This window comes from Quercus robur, chromosome 5 (assembly GCF_932294415.1).
Source record: "Quercus robur chromosome 5, dhQueRobu3.1, whole genome shotgun sequence".
Taxonomy (NCBI): Eukaryota; Viridiplantae; Streptophyta; class Magnoliopsida; order Fagales; family Fagaceae; genus Quercus; species Quercus robur.
The window spans coordinates 48,478,058-48,483,285 of record NC_065538.1 but is presented as its reverse complement, the minus strand read 5'-3'; the positions used below and the strand labels follow the sequence as shown (position 1 = coordinate 48,483,285).

Here is a 5,228-nt window from a genome sequence, read left to right as displayed (position 1 = left end):
AATTGACGTGCATGTTAAGAACATATAGAGCATGTAATCCAACGGTTGGATTTTCAAAATATAAATTCAATAATAAACTATTGGGTAGTGTAACATTTTTTAGAATTATGTCAAGTGTAACTTGAACCCAAACCTATATTCTTAATTCGATGTGAATTTTGACAAATCTACTGTTAGATTACATTATCTTCATATATTTTTCATGCTTACAAAATTTCAAAGCTGATCAAAGATTAATAGTCATGTCAATAATCAATTGTCTAGATTCAAGTTTTAGTAGTTTAAAATAATGCATAAAATATGAGTTCTATATCAAATGGTAAATTACATCTAATTGGAATGAATATTGGCATGCATGTTAAGAACATATAAAACATGTAAACGAATGGTTGGATTTTCAAAATATGAATTCAATAATAAGTTATTGGGTAATGTAACAATTTTTAGAGTTACAACATGTGTAACTCGAACCCAGCTCTGTATTTCTTAATTCGATGTGAATTTTGACAAATCTACCATTAGATTACATTATCTTCATATATTTTTCATGCTTATAAAATTTCAAGGTGATCAAATATTAATTGTCATGTCATCAATCAATTGTTTAAATTTAAGTATTTGTAATTTAAAATAATGCATAAAAGATAAGTTTATAAATCAAATGGTAAATTACATCCGATTAGCATGAAAATTGGCATACATGTTAGGAACATATAGAGCGTGTAACCCAATGGTTGGATTTTCAAAATATGAATTCAATAATAACTTATTGGATGGTGTAACATTTTTTAGAATTACGTTAGGTGTAATTTGAACCCAAACTTATATTTTTTAATTCGATGTGAATTTTGAAAAATCTATCGTTAGATTATATTATCTTAGTACATTTTACATGCTTACAAAATTTCAAGGTGATCAAAAATCAATAGTCATGTCATCAATCAATTTTCTAGATTCAAGTTTTAGTAATTTAAAATAATGCATCAAAGATGAGTTTATAGATCAAATGGAAAATTACATCCGATTGGTATAAAAATTGGCATGCATGTTAAGAACTTATAGAACATGTAATCCAACGGTTGGATTTTTAAAATATGAATTCAATAATAAGTTATTGGGTGGTGTAACATTTTTTAGAATTACGTCAGGTGTAACTTAAATCCAAACCTATATTTCTTAATTTGATGTGAATTTTGACAAATTTACCGTTAGATTATATTATCTTCATATATTTTTCATGCTTACAAAATTTTCAGGTGATCAAAGATTTATAGCCATGTCATCAATCAATTGTCTAGATTTCAATTTTAGTAGTTTAAAATAATGCATAAAAAATGAGTTCATAAATCAAATGGTAAATTATATCTGATTGGCATGCATGTTAAGAACATATAGAATATATAATCCAATGGTGGGATTTTCAAAATATAAATTCAATAATAAATTATTGGGTGATCAGTGATGTAACATTTTTTAGAGTTGCAAAACGTGTAACTTGACATGTTTATTTTATTAATTAATCTATGTGTTGCATAGATATGTTCCATAAAACGTCGCTATATGCTTCCCTCCAAATTTTTTATTGCCGCACAAAATTTCGCTCTATTCTTCATTTCCCACCTTTTTTTTCCCGCCAAAGCTTTTTTCTCTAATTTTTTTTTTCTTTCTTTCTTTTCATTCGGCTCCCACTTCTCAAGCTCTTAAAAGTTAAAAACCCATTTTTCATTTCCCATCCAACTCCTTTTATTTATTTATTTATATCTAACCCATTTTCATTTTCACCATGCGGAGCTCTCTCTCACATCTCCACCGCCCCTAGCCACCTCCCTAGCCCTAGCCACCACCACCTCCCTAGCCCTAACCGCCGCCACCGCCATCGCCCTAGCTGTAGCCGCCGCCGCCATAGATATACTCTCTCTCACCTCAACCACCACCCGCTGCCATTAATGGAATAATGATTATTTTCAATCTTCATAGTATTTTTCTTATCATTGTTATTGTTTTTTTTTTTTTTTTTCAGGATAGAAGCTTTACTTTCATTTTGAAGACACCCCCTGCTTCAGTTCTGCTTTTAAAAGACGCAGGTATGCTTCTTTAACAATGCCCATTATGTGTTTGATTGTTTTACCCTTCGTTTGTTTGGCATTTACTGAATGTAATTAAGCATCTAATTCTTGGATTTTAACAGTGTGTTTCAGAGCTATTACCAATTTGATGTAGTAACTTATTGAGTGGTTATTACTTGAATCAAGCTTCGTTTTCATACATCCAACATGTAATGTTACAGCTTACAAGTAGAATCTAGAAAACTAGAATTTTTTCATCACTGATGTTTTCATATGGGAAAATTTACTTATTTGAAAAAGTGGAACATCTTGGATTTGATTTCGGCATTGACTCTTATTGTGCTAGATGAAAAGTGAACTCATTATTATCTTGCTAAGGGCTCATTAGAATACTCAGAATGGAGAAATTGTGCGGAAAGTTTACTACGCTTTTTGAAAGGCCTCTTAAATGAAATACTCATCTACAAACATAACAAGCGAGCACCTGTCAGTGGCTCCAGACCATAAATTTTGAGATGCTTAAATCCTAATGAACAACAAATATGATAATGAACTTTAAAGGGGAGAGTTTGGAATAATTTGATTGTGTTCTATACAATTAATTTGTGATGGAAAAAGTGCTCGATCCTGTAAGTTCTTCTTCATTAGATCATCTCTCAAACCCACACTCACTGTAAGTTCTTCTTCTTTTCTTTCTAAAGGTTTTTTTAATTTTTTTTTTAATTTTTTTTGTTGATTAATGAATGCCATTGTTGTTTGATATAGTATGTTGTGAATTTTGTAAGTTATTTTTTATTATGCTCAGTTTCCTTTTCTTATTAAACCCATGGACAAGCCTATGTTACCATTGATCGGCACTCTACTGTTCTACTAATTTTATATATTAGTATAATAATAGTATAGCATCGGAGTGGGGCTCATCAAAGAACTAAGAACCCACGAGGTTGCCATTGCCGAACTCAATAATCTTTATTCATCTAGGTAACCTTATCAACCCCTCTTTGTTTGTTACTCTTTACTGTAATACCATACTTTTGGTTCTATGTTTCATCTTAGTAATCAACTTGGACTTGCCCTTGTCTTTTGCTAATGTCTTTTTTTATTGTTTCCATAGAGGCAGAGTATGGATGCCAAGTGCTTGTAAAAATTACCCAGTGAGTAAAAAATAAATAAATTAAGAGATTTGTGGACGCTAATTAGTTAATGGCTTTAGGATGGTGCTGAACATGAATATGACAGAGCTATATCTATATGCTAACTTTTTTTTTTTTTTTTTTTTGGGTTTAACACTTTTGCAAAAAAAAAAAAAAAAATCATCTAATTGTGGTTTGGGACTTTGGGTTGGTCTATATTAATTTAATGAAGATGTGTATAGTGACTGAGATTGAACTTTTTGTGAGAATTTGGTCAAATTTCTGAATATTAGATGAAAAGAAACTAAAAAATAAGTGGAAGTTCATTTGTCCAATACATGCACTAGTTTGAATGATCCATTCTTAGGATAAATTGCACTTAAGAGAAGTTTTTGGGGGAGGGAGGTATTGCATAATTAGTGAATAATTATTAAAGAAAAACCATAGATAAAATAACGGTTATTGCAAACAAGTGAGGCAGCTAACCTAATAGGTAAATGATTCAATGCATCTTAGATTAAAGAGTACTATCATTTTCGTAAAACTTGTGCATGTACAAATGATTTTATATCTTGAAAATTCTAATCGTGCTTCTCATCTGACATGGATGCAGATTAAAGCTCAAGGAAACATGATATGTGGTCCATATCTGCATGAGGTAGTCTTCTTTAAATAAAGTCATTTTTACTTAGCAATATATATATTGATACACATCTAGAGCTGTAAGGGATTGATGGTTTTATTTAGTACTGCGTAGTTGTTGCAAGGATAATAGAAGGCCGCCTATTTTGTGGCAGTCTTTAAGTGTGGCTTGAAATTTTCTTTTACATTTTCTTTCCCTTGGTGAAATGTTAGGCATTCCTTTACAATGCACTCATGTTTGGTTTGACAGGTATGCCTAGCACATATTTTTTAAGGAATTTTCCATTTATTAATGGTTTTACTTATTGGCTTTATTTTTAGTCTATGCATCTTCATTTCTAAAGAAAGAAACATGTTAGATTGGTTGATCTTAATAAAATAAAGATTACAGTACTCAAGTTTGTAAGTGCATTGATAACATTTTTATAAATATTATACTCTTATTTTGTAGGTTAACCACTCATTTATTGTGATAAGGAATTTGGATGGTGTGTTATGGACTGCAATATTTGGTATTACGGTAAACCATATTGAAATTAAATTCCACTAAAAGTTCCAAAACATATGAGGGTCCAATTAATGAATGCTTTAAGAATGCATTTGTAGAATATGTGAAACACCACTATTCTGATTGGATGTTTCACATTAAAAATCCTATTTTTAAGAAGTACACAAAAAGAAGATCGTTACAAGAATGATCCTTCCTTCATTCCTACACCCTTTTGAAAAAAGATGGTGGATAAATGGATGGATGGAGAATGAGGGGTGAGTATAAATGAAATACATGTTATAAATTCTCTCTATCTCTCTTGCACTCTCTCTAACCATTATTTGTGGTTTACTTTTTTCACAATTGTTATATTATTTTAATTTTATTTAATTTTGATAGTGGTTTAAGTAATCAAATTAAGTTATTATTATTGTTAAATTAAAAAAAAAGTTATTACTGTTGTTTATGATATATGATATGATTATATTTGATATAGTAATATGTGTACTTATTTATTGAAGCATTGATACAAATACAAATTCACTTTAATTGTTTCATTTTAACTCATGTTTAACGCTTTTTTTTTTTTTTTTTTTATAAGGATGGAGAGGACAACTCAAACAACAACATGGAGGTCGAAAGCAACTTGGAGGGTGACCTAGAGGAAAACTAATATAGATCTTTTCATAATTCTAGTTGTTTAAAACAATATTTTTATGTTATGGTTTAATTTCAGGATTTCTTTGTATATTTTATATTTTAAAGTTTGAACTTATAAGAATTTTTATGTTTCAATGGATCAATTTTTAGTAATCATTGTACTATTGTAACAGGATAATTAAACAAAAATGATATAAAATAAATTACAAATAAAAAAATATTTAAAATATTATATAA

General features: G+C 29.5%; 1 long non-coding RNA gene across 1 annotated transcript; it reads left to right on the top strand.

The window, feature by feature from the left end:
- The first annotated feature begins 1,445 nt into the window (after nt 1–1,445).
- Nucleotides 1,446–4,830, top strand: LOC126726179 (uncharacterized). Its single transcript, XR_007655741.1, has 3 exons — nt 1,446–3,047; nt 3,813–3,857; nt 4,293–4,830. It is a non-coding gene; the product is annotated as an uncharacterized LOC126726179 (long non-coding RNA).
- The last annotated feature ends 398 nt before the right edge of the window (nt 4,831–5,228 follow it).